Raw genomic sequence first — 19,080 nt, 5'->3', positions numbered from 1 at the left:
TGATGTGGAGGGAACAGGAGAGGTTTCTGCCTTCCAGCCCAGAGCCCAACTGAGCAGAAGGACACACTCAGTTTTGGGGAGCAGGAGGCCAAGTGGTGCCCTTGCCCAACCTGGGACTTCTCAGAGGAGCCATTGAAATGGCTGCCCATCTGGAAGTCAGGGCTGGAGCAAGCTGAGACTGTCACTTTCAGGGGCTGACTGTGGGGTCACAGGACAGTGTAAAGTTTTGGTCATGCTGGAGTGTTGGTTTTTTTTTTTTTTAAAGATTTTATTATATTTTATTTTGAAGATAGATTTATTTATTTATTTATTTATTTATTTATTTATTTGAAAAAGAGAGAGATCACAAGTAGAGAGAGAGAGGGGGAAACATCTCTGCTGAGCAGAGATCCCGATATGAGGCTCGATCCCAGGACTCTGAGATCATGACCTGAGCCAAAGGCAGAGGCCCAACCCACTGAGCCACCCAGGCACCCCAAAATTTTATTTTTAAGTAATCTCAACACCCAGTGTGGGGCTTGAACTCATAACTCCGAGATCAAGAGTTGAATGTTCTATGAACTAAGCCAGCGAGGCGCCCCGGACTCTTAAGTTACTGCCAGGAAATGTTATCAGCTGAGACAGTTGTCACCTCCAGCACCCGACACAGCACTGCCTTGGTCATATGGGTAATCGGCACCCAGCTGACCTTGACTTCTTGGATATACCATTCTGTGAGGGAGCAATGATACCGCAGCCTATCCTGTTCTTTACAGTAGAGTCTTGGGTTTTCCTTTTCTCTTCAAAACATATATTTATTTTGAAATAATTTTGATTTCAGTTTCACAGAAAAGCTGCAAACATAGTATACATAAAAAAATTCCCATATACCCTTCACCCAGATTCACTGTTCACATTTTGCTGCATTTGCTTGTTGTCTCTTTCTTTGTGTGTGTGTTTGTGTGTGTGTGTGCACATATGTATATGCAGAATTTTTTTCTGAACCACTGGAAACAGCAGTAGACACATTCACCCCATAATGCTTCAACATGTTTTTCCTAAGAACAAATACATTTTATTGCATAACCACCATATAATTATAACATTCAGAAACATTAACATGGTATCGATCTTATACTATTATCTAATCTACAGTTTGTATCTAATTTCACCAATTTCCAGCAATGTATTTTCCATCCATTTCCCCCCCATCCAGGATCTAATCCAGGATAAACATTACATTTTGCTGTCCGGGGACTAAAAGTCTCTAGAATGCTTCCTTGATCTTCCTTTGTGCTTCATGTCCTCGGGAGTTTTCTAAGTGAAAATCAGTCTGAAAGCTTTCTTTGGGGGCAGTAACTTCTCTAAATACTGGTTCAAAAAAAAAAAAAAAAGTCCTTTTCAGTTCTTGCCTTTGAAGCCTCAAGACAGGTGGGTTTGACAACAATCTATTTTGGTCATGCCTGTCCATTTTTGGCGTATCCATCTACACTAGTCTCAAATGATGCTAGGATTTGCTCTTGGGTACACAGTAGATGCTTAATAAGTCCTTGCTGATTTGCCAGGAGAGAACGTGGATTGGACTACAGGATCAAATAACCCAAATGACATTCCAGGAAGATTTTGCTGATGCAGATAGGGAGACAAAGGGTTGGCCCTTCCAGAGGTGAATACCTAGGGCAATAGTCCAAGGACAGCGGGCGGGCGGACTTGGACTTCTTTATCTTTCTATTATACAGTGCACTCAGATTCTCCTTCTCCTCAAACTCCCCAGTGGGAGACTCAGGAAGCTCCCCTGCGGCTTGTTAAATCCCCACACTGGAGGGAGTGAAACACGGTGCTACACGGTGCTACACGGTGCTGTCAACCGTCCTCCAGACTTGACCCCTGTTTTTTGATCTCTTGCCTGGGATCTATCACTTTGGATCCTGTCTGCAGGAATAACAGAGGACAGAGCTTTGAAGTCAACCTGTTTGCAGTAGCCAGCCTCCAAGACGTCTCCCACCTGCCTCCCCGGGTGTCTTCCCCTCTTCCCCTTTGTCAATCCCCTCCGGCAGGAGTCAGGGCTGGCCTATGTGAACGATAGAATGTGGTGAAAGCTACAGAGTCTGACTTCTGAGGCAAAGACATAAAGGATAATGCAGCTTCCACCTTGATCTCTTGGTTAGCTGGTTTTAGAGGAACACTGCTACTTTGAGGACACTCTAAGGCATTCCTGTGGGGGGAGACCCCGTGGAGAGGGACTGAGGGCCCAGCCAGTAGCCAGCACTGCCTTGCCACCTGCGAGCCATCTGAGAAATGGATCCCACAGCTCTGGCCAAGCCTTCAGAGGACTTCCACGTTGACCAGCGTCCTACTGCAGCCTCGTGAAAGACCTGGACCCAGAGGCTCCTATTCAAGTTACTCCCAAATTCCGGACCCACAGCCACTGTGAGAGATAGTAAATACTGTGATTTTATGCCCTAAAGCTTTGGGGTAGTTTTCTATGCAGGAAGAGATCATTATCACATTAATCCACTGAAAATTTTAAAGGTGTATAGGACCCAGCAATTCCATTTCTAGATCCATACCCGAGAGAACTGAATACATATTTCCAACAAAAACTTGTACACTGGGTTCACTGCCGCATGATGTACAACAGCCAAAAAATGGAAAGGACCCAAATGGTCACCATCCAATGCATGGATTAATGAAGTGTATAGCCACAGGGTGGAATATTATTCAACCATAAAAAGGAATGACGTAGGGGCGCATGGGTGGCTCAGTCAGTTAAGCGGCTGCCTTGGCTCAGGTCATGATCCCAGGGTCCTGGGATCGAGCCCCGCATAGGGCTCTCTGCTTAGTGGAGAGCTTGCTTCTCCCTCTCTCTCTCTGCCTGCCGCTCTGCTTACTTGTGCTCACTCTCTCTCTCTCTCTCTCTGTCAAATACATAAATAAAATCTTAAAAAAAAAGGAACAACGTACAGATACATGCTACACCATGGGTGAACCTTGAAAACGTCAGGCTAAGGGAAAGAAGCCCCTCACAAAAGACCACATGATGGTTCATTTATAGGAAATGTCCTCAGTAAGCAAATCGATAGAAACAGAGAGTGAATTAGTGGTTGCCAGGCGGGAGAGTATGGGAGAATGGGAGCTAACTGTTACTGGGTACAAGGTTTCTTTTCGGGGTGGTGAGAATGTTCTAAAACTGATTGTGGCAACGGTTGCACAACTCTATATACACTCAGAGCCATTCTATTGTACACTTTAAATGGGTGGATTATGTGGTGTGCAAGTTATAGCTCGACAAAGCCGTTATAAAATTATAAAGAGACAGACTATACAGGGGACTTTATAAGAGTTTTATTCCTGCTCTTTCCGAGGTATTAATGTCTCTTTATTGGGCTCTTGGCAAAGGTCCTAAGAGAATCTCCTGGTTAGAAGGTGGGAACTGAAAATGAGGAGGAAAGGGGGTAGTCTGCTAAAATAATTAAAGAATAATTCTAAACTTCCAAATGCTATGTAGTCAGAATCATGAATTGTAATCCTGACAAGATTAGACTTTGGGGAGGAAATTAATAATAGAACCTGGATTCTTCATTAAATCCTGGAGAAAATGTAATGTTTCCACTCCCCAAAAAATGACAGGCAAGTGCAGTGTTCCTCCTCCACTGCTGGAGCTTTAACTGAGAGGTTAAGCCCAGTTTTTTGTTTGTTTTGTTTTGTTTTGTTTTTTGTTTTTATTTATTTTTTAAAAGATTTTTATTTATTTATTTGAGAGATCACAAGTAGGCAGAGAGGGAGGGAAGCAGGCTCCCCGGCGAGCAGCAAGCCCAGTGTGGGGCTTGATCCCAGGACCCTGGGATCATGACCTGAGCCGAAGGCAAAGGCTTTAACCCACTGAGCCACCGAGGCGCCCCGTTTTTTTTTTAATCACCCCAGCTCACTGATGTTTTAGCGCAGAACGCCTCTTCTGAACCGTTTTTTTTTTTTTTTTTAAGATTTTATTTATTTGACAGAGAGAGACACAGCAAGAGAGGGAACACAAGCAGGGGAAGTAGGAGAGGGAGAAGCAGGCTTCCTGCCAAGCCGAGAGCCCGATGCGGCGCTCGATCCCAGGACCCTGGGATCCAGACCTGAGCTGAAGGCAGGCGCCCAATTTTGAGCCACACAGGCACCCCTTTTAAGTAATCTCTACACCCAACATGGGGCTTGAACTTGTGAGCCTGAGATCAAGAGTAACATGCTCTACCAACTGAGCAAACCAGGTGCCCCTCAGAACATCTGTTCTGAACTCTACTAGGTTACAGATTAGAAGTAGTCACTGACTCTCACATTTGGCATATGCATACCAATTTGTTGGACTCCAGAAAATTTTGTAATCATTATTCTTTAAAACAAAATTTGGCTATATTTATTCCCGTCTCATTTTTCAAAATGTTCTTTTAGAAATAATTCTTTTTTTTTCCCCAAAATTAGCTTTTATAATTTTAGACACCAAGAATAATCAAGAGGACCTATAATTATTTAGCATAAATAAAGAAGCCAGTGGGTTCCTGGGTGGCTCAGTCAGTTAAGTATCTGCTTTTGGCTCAGGTCATGAACCAGGGTCCTGGGATGGAGCCCCACATGGGGCTCCCTGCTCAGTGGGGAGTCTGCTTCTCCCTCTTTTTGCCCCTTCCCCAAGCCAGGGCTCGCTGTGCGCTCTCTTTCTCTCTCAAATATAAAACAATCTTTAACAAAAGGAAGCAAATAAATTTTTTTTTTAAATGACATGGTATTTAAGCTAAATTTGTAGCCCCCTTTTACAGAATGAGAAAAGTGAGACCTGGGAGCAATTTAAGACTTGCTCAAATTGATATGGGTAAAACATACCTTAACTGGGATTCACAATCTAGAATTCTCACTGTTATTCATGTTGCTTCTAATGACACGCATTGGGACTGAGTAAAAGGGATTTAGTATTTTATGAATGGCACCCATGTTGACCACACTCCACCACGAAGTATTAGAGATGATATTTAATTATTCCGTCCAACTGAAACCATGAATACATAATCCATTAATGTGCATTATAACCCATGTAACAAAATATACTCAAACCCTTATGTTTTCAGCCTTAGTTCTTAGTCTCTTATGTTAAGTGAAGAAATGTAAGATCATTTTAGTTGATGAATTTTTACCCTGTGATCTAGAAGTCTGTTAAAACTCCTGCTTATAGGGCGCCTGGGTGGCTCAGTGGGTTAAGCCGCTGCCTTCAGCTCAGGTCATGATCTCAGGGTCCTGGGATCGAGTCCCGCGTTGGGCTCTCTGCTCAGCAGGGAGCCTGCTTCCCTCTCTCTCTCTCTCTCTCTCTGCCTGCCTCTCTGTCTACTTGTGATCTCTCTCTGTCAAATAAATAAATAAAATCTTTAAAAAAAAAAAAAACTCCTGCTTATAAAACTGCTCAGTGAAGCATGCCAGGAGTTTACCCACATCCCTCCTTTGGCTCTTGTTAGTGTTGGCAGTAAGCTTTTTACATTTATATATGAAAAAATGCCTTCTCATCATCATAGTGGGTTGGGTAATCTCTTTTGATGGGCTGGAGGAGTGGCCAGGGAGATTTTGAAGAGGTTCTTATGGGTGTTCAGGGCTGATACTAGGGAAAGGCAAGTGCAAATTTAAGGGAATGACAAAAACCACAGTAATCAAGATAAAGGCCATTTTAATGGGATTTTTTTTTTAAAGATTATTTATTGACTTGACAGAGAGAGAGAGAGAGAGATCACAAGTAGGCAGAGAGGCAGGCAGAGAGAGAGGGGGAAGCAGGCTCCCTGCTGAGCAGAGAGCCCGATGCGGGGCTCGATCCCAGGACACTGGGATCATGACCCCAGCCGAAGGCAGAGGCTCAACCCACTGAGCCACCCAGGCGCCCCGGGATGTTTTTTTTTTTTTTTTTAACTCAAGATTAAGGCAAGAAGATCTGTGATGAAGGAAACACCAACATTTTAAGTATAGGTAGGGCCCAACGTGGGTGGGACCAGGCAGGAGGTGGCAAGTGATGTGAATTACACAAGAGCAGAGTCACACGGTCTTATTGAAAATTTTAATATTTTGTTCATCATAGAGCTTTTTAATATCAGGTTTGTTTTTTTTTTTTTTAAGAAAAATATTGCAGTTTGGGGCGCCTGGGTGGCTCAGTGGGTTAAAGCCTCTGCCTTCAGCTCAGGTCATGATCTCAGGGTCTTGGGATCGAGCCCCGCATCGGGCTCTCTGCTCGGCAGGGAGCCTGCTTCCTCCTCTCTCTGCCTGCCTCTCTGCCTACTTGTGATTTCTCTCTGTCAAATAAATAAATAAAATCTTAAAAAAAAAGAAAAATATTGCAGTCAAATGTTCTTTATCTTGATTTCTGAGATTTCTGGCGCCCTCTCCAATTTTGCAGTTGAGGCGAGCGCCCCTCCTGCCTCCCCCTGCCCTAGCCCGGCAAGTGGGCATGGCTCCTTCCCAGGGAAAGCTAGAAAGAGGTTCCCACATCATGCGCCCCAGACATGCCCAGCTTTGGTGCGCTGAGCCACCGTGTCTCAGGGAAAGTTCTTTCTCAAGGATCACTGGTGATGAGAGGAAGCTTTTCTCAACTCTCTGTGTTTTGACACGTTTACCTGTTTATGGGACACATCTGGCAGCCTCTGGCCGGTGAGCAACTTCCCAGGGGGAGTCATGGAGTCAGCTGACCCCCACCGACCAATGGGAAGGGACCTTTTCTGCTGAGTCTGCACATTCCCCAACAGAAAAGTAAGATTTCTGAAAAGTCCTAATGAAGGCCCAGAGGACTGAAAGTACACATTACACACTTAATAATACTTGTCAGGTTGAATTAAACTTGTCTTTTGTATAACCTGAATGTCCTCAAATGCTCCGTGTTTCTGAGGTTGCTTTGCCTCCAACATCCAACAGAAAGGCTTGGAAGTGTGTGCATCGCCGCAGAAACTTTGGGATGCTGTCATGTCGAAGGAAGGACAGTTTGCATCACCTCTGTTCTTAATTTCTGCTGCCTTGTTTTCCCCATCTCTCCTGGACTTCTTGCCCCTCTAGCTGTGGTTCTCTCTGGGCGAAGCTTTTTGCCCTATGCTCGCCAAAGCACCACTAACCAGGCTTCTTGTGAAGCAGACTCTTCCTGAAGTCTTGTGGGAAACAGAGAAGGGCAGGACAGCATACTCCTGGACAGGAAACCATTTAAAAGTAAAGAAAGACATTTGTGGATAAACAAGATCTAAGAGAACTAGATCTGCACTGGAAGTATTGCTAAAGGAAGGGTTTTTGTTTTGTTTTGTTTTGTTTTCCAGAGCAAGAGAAAATGATACCAGGTAGAAATTTGGACCTTTAAGAAAATGAGGAGCACCAGAAATAGTATATAGAAGAATAAATATAAGAACCCAATTTTCTCTCCATTTTTAAAAATACTAATTAATGTTTAAAGCAAACATTTTAACATTGTGAGGTTCATAACTTACATAGATGTAGCCCTTAATACCTATTTTGCATGAAGTGGCACAATAGTAATTTTAAATAGACTGTGAAATGTTAAAGAGAAATAATTTCTACGGTGACCATTTCTTAAAAATGCTAAGAAGTATAACAAAAAAGCTAATTTATAGATGAGAATAGGTTTGTAAAAAATATTCAGTTAACCCAAAAAGAAAACAAGAGAGGAGGGACAGAGAAACAAATAAATAGGGGATAAAGAGAAAAAAAAAAAAACAACAACAGTAAAATGGTAGACCAACATTCAACCATATCAGTAATTACATTAAAGATTACTAGTCTAAAACACTTCAATTAAAAAGCAGAATCTGTCAGAATAGATAAAAAAGTACAACCCAACAGTACTAACAGACGGAGAGGTTGATAGGAAGTGGATGGGAAATGATGTAGTGTGCAGAGAGTAAATATGAAAAAGTTGAAGTGGCTAAATTCATATTAAATGAAATAGATTTTAAGATGCAGACTATCATTGGAGATAAAAAAAACTTCATAATAATAAATATCAGGAAGGTATAATAAGCATACATAATAGAATTTCAAAATACATGAAGGAAAAACTAACAGAATGACAGAATTAAAGGGAGAAATACACAAATTCACTATCATAGTTGGGACATTTTAACATCACTCAGCAATTATAAAAAACAACTAGAAAAAAATCAGTAAAGACATAAAAGATTTGAACATCACTTTCAATCACCTTGATCTAATTAATATTTATAGAACAAAGCACCCACCAGAATATACATTACTTTCAAGTGCCCCTGATATATTCACTAAGGTAGCTCATATTCTGGGTGATAAAACAAATCCCAGGAAGTTGGAAAGGGCTAAAATCATATAGAGTATATTACCTGACCACCATGGAGTTAAATTACACAACAATAATAACATATGTAGAAAACCCCAAATACTTGAAAGTTAAACAGCACTGTTCGACATAACAGTCCAAAAAATCTCAGAGAATACAGAAAACTGAATGATTATAAAAATAAAACATAACCAAACTTTGCAAGATGAAACAAACCCAGTTTGTTCTTAGAGACATATTTATAGCTGTAAAACCTAAAATTGGAAAAAAAAAAAAAAACCAAAAACCTGTTTCACTTTCAGAAGCTAGAGAAAGAAGAGCAAATTAAACCTAAAGTAAATAATAAAGAACAGAAATTATAAAATAGAAAGCAGATAAACAGTAAATAAATTTAACAAAGCCAAAAGTTGGTTATTTGAAAAGGCAACAAAATTAATTAACCTTAGCCAGACTGACAACCTTCTCCCTGCCCCACAGTAAAGAGAAGAGACAAACCACCAATATCGGGAACAAAAGAAGGCACATCACCACACTGAAGATATGAAAAGGCTGTTAAAAGAATATCTTAAAAAAAAAAAAAAGAATGCTATGAACAACTTCATGCCAATAAATTGGGCAATGTAGATGAAACGGACAAATTCGTTGAAAATTAAATCTTACCAAAACTGACATAAGATAAAAGAGAAAATCTGAATGAATCTGAATGTCAATTGGATGCGTTATGAAGAATCTTCCTTCAAAGGAAAATCCGGGTCCAGACGGTCTACTGGTGAATTCTGTCAAATATTTAAGAAAAATATTACCAATGCTACAGAAACACTTCCAGAAAATAGACAAGAAAGGAATGCTTTCCAGTTTGTTTTTTGAGGCCTGATACCAAAACTTGAAAGACATTAGTTCTCTCTAAAAGAGGGAGAGTGGGGAGAGAAGGAAGAAGGAAGAAAGTTAAAAATCAATGTCTCTCATGAACATAGATGCAAAAATTCCTAGAAAAATGTTAACAAAATCAGGGATATATGAAAAGGATAATACATCATAACTTGCGGGACTTACCTCAGGAATGCAAAGCTGGTTTAACATTGGAAAATCAATGTAATACACCATATTAACAGAAAAAAAAAAAAAAGAATCTCAGGTAGAAAAAAAAAAAGACATTTTTGACATCTGTTCATGATAAAAAAAAAAGAAAACTTTCAGCAAATTAGGAACAGAAAAGAACTTCCTCAATGTGAAATAGGGTATCTGTGAAAAATCTAGAGCTAACAGCGTATTTAATGGTGAAATTGAATGTGTTCCCCCTAAGCTTATGAACAAGGCAAGTATATTCTCACCTTTTGTATTCAACATTGTATTGGAGATCCTAGTCAGTGCAATAACACAAAAGACATAAAAATTGGAAAGTAAAATAAAACTTCTATTTGAGAATGACACGATTGTTTATGTAGAAATACGCACCTGGCTGGCTCAGCCGGTAGACCATGTGACTCTTTTTCTTAGGGGTGTAAGTTTGAACCCCACTTTGGGTGCAGAGATTACTTAAAAAAAAATCTTAAATACTGAGGGGGCACCTGGGTGGCTCAGTCATTAAGCAGCTGTCTTCGGCTCAGGTCATAATCCCAGAGATACACTGGGATTGCTGTATCTCTCTGTCAAATAAATAAATAAAATCTTTTTTTTTTAAAGATTTTATTTATTTATTTGGCAGACAGAGATCACAAGCAGGCAGAGAGGCAGGCGGTGAGAGAGGAGGAAGCAGGCTCTTTGCTGAGCAGAGAGCCCGATGCGGGGCTCGATCCCAGGACCCTGAGATCATGACCTGAGCCGAAGGCAGCGGCTTAACCCACTGAGCCACCCAGGCACCCCATAAATAAATAAAATCTTAAAAAAAAATACTAAGGGATCTACAACAGAGTTAGTAATTGGCACTTGCAACTTGATGGAATGCAGGGTTATTTCAAAAATCAATTGTATTTTTGTATACCAGAAGCAAACAGTTGGAAAAATGAAATTAAAAAAAAATCCACTTACAATAGTATAAAAAACCAAAATGCTTAGGGATGAGTTTGACAAAAGACAAGTCCTGTACACTGAAAACTGACAATCATCACTGAGAGAAATTCAAGAAGACCTAATAAATGCAGGTGTATACCCTGTCAGCTTGGAAGACTCGGTAGTAGTAGCTTGTCAGTCCCACCTGTATTGATATGTAGATTCAACAGTCTCTATAATCCTAGCCGACTTCTTCTTCTTCTTCTTCTTCTTTTTTTTTTTTAAGGTTTATTTGAGAGAAAGAACATGAGCAGGGGGAAGGGCAGAGGGAGAGAGAAAGCAGACTCCTCCATGAGCAGGTAGCCCAGCAAGGGGCTGGATTCCACGACCCTGAGATTATGACCTGAGCCAAAACCAAGAGTCAGAAGCTTAACTGATTGACCCACCCAGGCACCCCTCGCCGAATTCTCTCTTAAATGACAGATTGGAAAAAAAAAAAAAAGGCAAATTGGTTCTAAAATTTATGTGATGGACCTAGAATATCCAAAGCAATACCGAAAGAAAAAAAAAAGTATGTTTAGGACTCGTGCTACTTCAAGATTTACTGTAAAGCTACAGGAATTAAGACAGTGGGATTCTATCATAAGGATCAAACAGTAGGTTACTGGAACAGAGTAGAGTTCAGAAATACACTTAAATGGTCATTTAATTTTTGACAGAAGCACCAAAGCAATCTAATAGGGTAAGTCTTTGCAAGAAATAATGCTGGAAAAATTGGATATCAATAGGAAGGAAAAAAATTTCAATCATTACCTTGTACTATATACAAAAATTAATATGAGATGGATCATACAGCTAAAGGTAGAAACTAAAATTAGGGGCACCTGGGTGGTTCAGTTGGTTGAGCGACTGCCTTTGGCTCAGGTCATGATCCCGGAGTCCTGGGATGGATTCCCGCATCCGGCTTCCATCTCTGCGGGGAGTCTGCTTCTCCCTCTGAACTTATCCCCTCTCATGCTCTCTCTCTCTCTCTCTCTCTCTCGAATAAATAAATAAAATCTTTAAAAAAAAAACCTAAAATTATGAAACTTCTGTAAGAAAACCTAGGACAACATCTTCATAACTTGATAAGCAAAGTTCTTTTTTTTTTTTTTTTTTTTTTTGACCATTCAAGAAAATGAATAGGCAGGCCATAGACTGGGAGACATTATTTGTAAAGAAAACATTTATTTGACCAAGGACTGATACTTAAAACTTAGAAAGAACTCCTATAATTCAAGAGCAAGACAGACAACTCAGCCCTATATGAAATGGCTAAAATTCAAACAGACACTTCACAAAGGAAGATAGATGAATGGCCAATGAGCACTTGAAAACATCCTCAGTATCACTAATTATCAGAAAAATGCAAACTAAAACCAAATTAAAACGAGATACTGCTACATCCCCACCGTAAAAAAAAAAAAAAAAAAAAAAAAGTACGGACAACAGCAAACGTGAGCAAGGGCAGTGAACAATATTAACTTTCCTATTTTGTTAGTGGGAGTGTAAAATCACATAACCACTTTGAAATAAAGGCCTGGGAGTTTGGTATGAAACTAAACATACCTCCTATGACCCAGCAATTTTGGTTTTAGATATTTACCCAAGAGAAATGAAAGCATATGTCTACAAAAAGACTAGTATGAGAATGGTAATGACATTTTTCTTTATAAAGGCCCAAACTGGAAACATCCCAGATGTCAGTCAACAGGAGGATGTATAAACAAATTGTGATATATTCACGTAATGAATGGGAACAAACTACTTATTCATGCAACACCATGAATGAATTTCAAAAATATTATGCTGAGTGAAAGATGCTTTAGACAAAAGAGTACATACTGTATGATTACATTTACATGAAGTTCTAAAGCAGGCCAAACTCATCAATGGTGAAACAAAAAATGGTAATACTGTGGTTTGGGGGGAGGGAGAGATTGACTAAAGGGGCCTTTCTGGATGAAAATAATTTATATTTTGATAGGGGTTTGGGTTATACAGATATATGCATTTCAGAAACTCATTGAATAATGCTGTTAACATGAATGAATTTCACTTTGCGTAAAATTTTCCCTCAGAATAAATAGTGAATTTTTGTCAGTGATGGATATACTGAAATGTTTGGGGTGAAATGTAATGAAAGTGCAACTTGCACTGAAATCCATCAAAAGTGTGGGGGGGGTTATCGCTGGGTGAAGAGATAGATAAGCGATAAAGCAAATATAGTACAATATTAATTTAGAATATATGTGGTTCCTATATAGGATGTAGATTATATAATTATTTCAAATAGACTGTTGGGGGACAAAAGTGAATACTAGACAGGTCCAAATCCATCTGCAGCAGCACTGTTTGTAATGGCCCCCAAATGGAAATGATTGCTATGCCCATCAACAGTAGAAGGGATAAACCAATACTATGACCATCATAGTCATCATGGAATGAATGGTCTACAGCCATGATGCTGTAAGATGGACGATTGTAGGCAACGGTTGTAGATGACCCTCACCAATACAACGTGAAACTGAAGAAGTCAGATGCCAAAAGGCACAAGTCATTTGTATAATGTACAAAAACAGGCAAAACTAGTCCATGCTGTTCAAAGTCTGGACAGTGATTGTCCTTGGGTGGAGTCACGACCGGAAGAGAGCGTGACTGGGGGCTCCCCAGGTGCCTGACTAGAGTGCAGGTTACATGGGTGTGTGAAAATTCATTCAGGGGTGCACATTTCCCTCTAGATCTATTACTTAAAAAGTTCAGAGACATTGGCATTAGACCTCACCACTCTTAAAAACGGGTTCCTTAGTCTAGCCCCGCCTCTGGGAATTCTGTGCTAGTCATCTTTCTCCCACCTCTTGTCTCCTGTTTCCCAGGCTCTGACATGCCTGTCTTCCTCACCTGCCAGGGAAAAACTCAGTGCAGAGGAATTTTGTTCTCAACCCCTTCCCTCGTCTAGGCTCCAGGATGGAGCCAACTGGAAAAGGCTCAGTAATGACTGACTTGATCTAAATCAAGCAGCATGCAGCCTCAAGATAAATTCCTTTGCTTCCTGACAGCAATTGCTGGAGGCATTTTTTTAAAAGCAAAATTTGTTTTCCTTCTACATTGGCGTCTGCATCTTTGCCTTCTACTACCCTCAGTTTATCCCTTCCATCCTCTTCTCTTTATTTTTATTTTTTAACAAAGATTTTATTTATTTGAGATAGAAATCAAGAGAGAACATGAGCAGGGTAAGAGGCAGAAGGAGAGGGACAGACAGACTCCCTGCTGAGGAGGGAGCCCCATGTGGGGCTCATTCTGAGGATTCTGGGATCATGACCTGAACCAACTGAGCCACCCAGGTGCCGCCAACCCCCCGCTTACCACCACCCCCCCCTCCTTTTTTTCTTCATCCTCTTCTCTTTAATTAGCAATAATCGCGCCTTGGATAAACCTCATTGGCTACGATACTGCCACTGCGCAAAGCTCCATCCTCTTCTCTTTAAAATGGTAGTGGCAACTTACTCCCTTCGCCAAATCTGGGAAGCAGTAACTTGCCTTAGAGATCGTTCTGGTACTTAAGCTCAGGACCAAGGTTCCCTTGGCTGGTAAGTCAACCCCCAGACTCCAGCAAAGTCAGGTTTAGGGGTGGGGGTGGTCAACTGCAGGAGGGGAAGGAGAGGTGTGGTGGGGGACAGGGGTGGGGTACAGAATAATAATGGGAAACAATCCCTGTTCTTCTCAACCTTGCCATCAGTTGAGAAGGCTAGATGAATACACATCTAAACAAAACAAGAGAACTATTTAATTAAGCATTTCCTCTTTTTATCTGATGGGTCAGTTTGCAGTCCTCTTGTTACTTTGGCCAATCAGAAGCATCTGACACAATTGATCTCTCTCTTTTCCTTGAACCACTTCTGGGGTTCTTCTTACCTCCCTATCTGTTCCTTCTTAGTCTCCAGTTGGTTCCTCCTCATCTTTTTTTTTCAAGAAATATTTATTTATTTTTGTGAGAGAGAGAAAGAGAGAGAGTGAGCCAGAGCAAGCAGGGGAAGGGGCAGAGGGAGAGAAGCAGACTCCCTGCTGAGCAGGGAGCCCAAGCAGGGGCTCCATCCCAGGACCCTGAGATCATGACCTGAGCTAAAATCTAGATTTGGATGTTCAACCAGCTGTGCCACCCAGGCGCCCCCCCCACCCCGCCATGTTTTTGACCTCTAAATGTTAGAGTGCCCCAGGGCACGGTCCCTAGACCTCACCGTCTTAGCAACTTTGACTCTCTGGGTGATTTCACTCAATATTGTGACTTAAAAAATATCATCCACACCCCAGTGACTTCCATATTTGTGTTTCCAGTGAGATTTCTCTCCTAGACTCCACAAATGTTTATTGAACCACCTACTCATGTAGATCTTGAATCAGGCATCTCAAACTTATCATATCCAGTACTGAGCTCCTGATGTCCCTCCTTCACACCTGTCCCTCCACCCTTATCTTAATAAATCTTCCATCTTACAGAGGCTCAGGCCAAAAACTTGGGTGTCACTCCTGACTTCTCTCTTTCTCTCACTTCCCATCTTCAATGTGTCAGGAAGTCCTACTGATGTAACTTCAAAATACATCCAGAATCTGCCTGCTGATACCACTGCCCTCTGTCCAAGTCTCCATCATTTCTCACTTGGATTATTAATAGCATCCCAACCTTGTCCCCCTTCAGCCTGCTCTCAACACAAACACCAGAGGGACACCATTAAAATGCAAGTCTTCTCAAAACCCTCTAGTGGCTTCCCCTTTCACCCTAAATGAGCACCAACACCTTGACCATGACCTGCAAGGCTCTGGAGTCCAGCCTCTTCTCCTTCACTCTCTCACCTCATGTGCAACTAGTCTTCCCTCATTTGTTCTACTCCAGCTGCACCGGCTCCTTGCCATTCCTTGAACATACCAGGCACATTCCCGCCTCTGTGCCTTCACAGCTGCCCTTCCATTTCAAATGCCCTTCCCCCCACACGGCTTACTGTCATGACCATAGATCTTAAATCTGGTACTACTTTCTCAGTAAGGCCTGCCCTTACCACCCTGCCTAAAATTGTATACTTTCTCAGGTATTCTCAATCTCCTTTCTCTGTCTCATTTCTCTTTTTAGCACTTACTGTCACTTACTATACATATAGTTTCATGTATTTATGTTCTTTTTTTTTTTTAAAGATTTTATTTATTTATTTGACAGAGAGAAATCACAAGTAGGCAGAGAGGCAGGCAGAGAGAGAGGAGGAAGCAGGCTCCCTGCTGAGCAGAAAGCCCGATGTGGGGCTTGAACCCAGGACCTGGGATCATGACCTGAGCCGAAGGCAGCGGCTTAACCCACTGAGCCACCCAGGCGCCCAATTTATGTTCTTTTTTTAAAGTAAGGTCTGTGCCCAATGTGGGGCTCGAACACATGACCCCAAGATCAAGAGTTGCCTGCTCTACCAACTGAGCCAGCGAGGTGACCTCTATATTCTGTAGTATCTGTCCTCCCTCCCTCCACTAGAATGTAGAGTCCATGAAGGTAGGGGTTTTTTAATCTGCTTTGTTTGCTGCTGAGTCTCCTAGAACAGGCCTGGCCTATATAGGTGTTTAATATTTGCTACATGAGCAAATGGGTATTTCAGAGTGGTAAGAGGAAGTAAGGTTAGGGAAGGTCAGAGAGGGTTGCAGACATCTGAAAGGGGATGGAATTTTCTTCAGTCTTTGGAGAATGGAGAGTCCTCAGAGAGATGAGAACAAAGAATATTGGCATAGTGCTGGAGAGCACTGGTTTTGGAGTCAGTTGGCTTGGGTCCAAGTCACTTATTAGATTTAGATAAGCTAGTCTACTTCTCTGGGTCCTGGTTTCTATGTCTGAAATACAGAGATTCCTCTCTGGGTCTCAGTTTCTGTATCTATAAGAGATTACCATCACACCTACCTCATAGGGTTGCTTGGGGTTGTTTTAGGATCTAATGAAAGAACACACATAATGTTTACCAAGGTCAGGGTATTTAGGAAAACTTTGTTCAAAAAGTGCTACTTATTGTGTAAAGCTTAGAATACCTATGAGCTGAGACTTCATGCCAAGGGTATTATAGAGTGTCTCAAACAGGTGACAGAGAGAGGGAAAGAATTGGGCTTGAGCTTTAGGCACAAAAGGAACAGCCCCTCACGTTGTAAAAGATTCCCTCTCAGAACTGTCAGTCCCTAGACTCAACCAGTTGGGTTGAACCTAATTCCTGTCCTGAGTTAGTTAAGATGGCGGTTGCTCACAAGAAAAAAGGGAATCAGAATTAGGCACAAACGTGGCACAAGGCTTCTGCTGGGGGACCCAACAGTTCCCAGCTGCCTGTCGCTGACGCAGTCAGAGCAGAGAGAAGTGATTCACTCCAATCCTGTCATCGAATTCAGGATTTTGGCCAAGCGCAGGTTTGGGGGTTGGTTAGTGGATTATTTTTTCCCTTCCTGAGTTGAAAGAGTAACTTTGTGTTTCAAAAAGGTACTTTATGCAGAGAAATTCTGTGGTGAGAGCTTGCTGGGCTCCGTGTGGGATGAACCACCTTTGCTTATGTCTGGGGAGAGAATGAAATCTAGTGCCCCTATTTTCTTTCCCTCCCACCCAGTAAAGATGGCAGAGCTGAAAGGTGTCTTTCAGAAGGGCTGGAGACCAGGGAGTGGACTTGTAGGTAAGAGGACGCCGTACAGGAGGCCAAAGAAGTGGCTTCTTGTTTGTTAGCATAGGTTTGTGGCAAGGAGGTCTGTGAAGCCCTCCCCCAGAGTACCCGGGATTAAACAGAACAAATAAAACCTCTATTTGTTCATCTCTACCCTGGATTTAGATGGTGCTCTACGGCCAGGGTTCCTGGGATCAACTGAAACCCAGGCTGGTGTTTATTCCCGGGATTGCAAAGAGAGACAAATACCCCTCTGTCCTTCCATTTTCCAGGCCAAGAGGGCAGGAGACACTTTCAGTCAAGCGGGCAGGCAGTGAAGAATGATTTTTTAGGTGCCCACTGTGTCCCCAATGCTGAGCCACGTAAATATAAATAGAAAAAGTACAAAATTCCAGCTCCCGCCCTCAAGACACATGAGGCCCAGCTTGCAGGAGGAGGCTTGGTGGGCAAAACAAATTCAAGGGAAATTGTTAACAAACAACAGTGTGAGGTAGTAAGAATTAATCTCACAAGACGTAAGAGAGGAGGGAGAGGAGTGGGAGTTGGGGGCTCTTTAAGAAGGTTCGTAAGACAATGAGCAACATGGTGACAGAAAGCCTGTGTGTTTTGTTCTCTGCTGTAGCCTGGCACTTAGCATAATGCGGGCGACAGAGTGGGCATTCAGTAAGTATTTGAGGAATGAATGCAGAAGGAGGGGGATGATATTAAGAATAAATAGGTGAAGAGGGAGGAGGGCATTCCAGCATGAGGAAAGGCCCAGAGAAATGGCCGGATGTCTTGGTGAGACTGGTTTAACCACAGTGAAGGGTGTGTATGAGGAGTAGTGGGAAATGAGGTTAGATATGGGGCCAGATGGGGGAGGCTGGAAAACCAGGCAGAAAAATTTAGAGATGAACATTCCTTCATTCCTTCATCAAGCTTTTACTGAATGGGGACCATGTGCTAGGCAAGGGAAGGCAGGGGGATATAAAGATGAATTAAAAGGTATTCTGTCTGCTGGGATCAGTAGAATATCTGCACTTTATTATTTTAACTGTGATAGTCATGGAATGAATGAAATATTTTGACATTCTAGTCCCAGTTTCGCTGCAAGAAATTCGGGCCATGTCCATCTTGCTCAATTCAACTGAGACTGTTAAAATATATATTAGACATCTAAGGCGAGGAATTGGACTTCAAAAGGGACAGGAGGGGCGCCTGGGTGGCTCAGTGGGTTGAGCCGCTGCCTTCGGCTCAGGTCATGATCTCGGAGTCCTGGGATCGAGCCCTGCATCGGGCTCTCTGCTCAGCAGGGAGCCTGCTTCCTCCTCTCTCTCTGCCTGCCTCTCTGCCTGCTTGTGATCTCTCTGTCAAATAAATAAATAAAATCTTTAAAAAAAAATAAAAATTAAAAAAATTAAAAAAAAATAAAAAAATAATTTAAAAAAGGGACAGGAGTGGGCTCAACCTGGTAGACTGGGCTGGTTCTCCTCCCTTTCTCTCCCTCTGTGTTCCTCATGGATGGTCTCTCACCTCTGTCCCTTTATGTATGCTCCATTCCCCTGCTTCCCTTTCTTACTAGAACTGTACTTGGTGCTTCCCTTTCTTACTAGAACTGTACTTGGTGCAAGCCTGACACCCTAATACAATACCCTCTTGCTCCAGAGCCAGCCATCTCCATCTGCTCTCTGAGCCCATTAGGTCAGACTATGGAGGAAACAGAAGCTGATGGGCTCAGTTCAGCCTATGGATGGATACTCCTGGGTCAGGTGATCACTCAGAGCCAATCAGCTGTGGTCAGAAGGCAAATCATTTGATGAAAGCATGGCAGCCTAACCCTACCAGGAACTGCAGATAAAGGCCAATGTCAAAGTAGGGGTATGGATGGGAGGGCAGCGATAGACAAGCCTAATTGCTGCTGGTTAGCCATGCAGGGAACAAATCAATTCAGCTGATGGCGGTGGTAAAGGGAGAAGGCTATGAGACATAAGCAGAGCCTGATTTAAAGGTCTGACTTATTCCTAGGGGGTAAAAAAAAAAAAAAGGACTTACCTGCTGGGGAGGAAAGCAGTATTTTAAAGCAGTTAGAGGGGGATGCATGGCTGGCCCACTTGG

At 42.1% G+C, this 19,080-nt stretch overlaps 1 pseudogene; it reads right to left on the bottom strand.

Annotated features, from left to right (window-relative positions):
• Positions 1–13,707: 13,707 nt before the first annotated feature.
• On the bottom strand, positions 13,708–13,791 carry LOC125090109 (uncharacterized; annotated as a pseudogene).
• Between the last annotated feature and the right edge of the window lie 5,289 nt (positions 13,792–19,080).

The sequence above is a fragment of the Lutra lutra genome, chromosome 17, assembly GCF_902655055.1.
Source record: "Lutra lutra chromosome 17, mLutLut1.2, whole genome shotgun sequence".
Classification (NCBI taxonomy): Eukaryota; Metazoa; Chordata; class Mammalia; order Carnivora; family Mustelidae; genus Lutra; species Lutra lutra.
The sequence above is the reverse complement of the archived record's forward strand: the minus strand, read 5'-3'. Positions and strand labels throughout refer to the sequence as shown.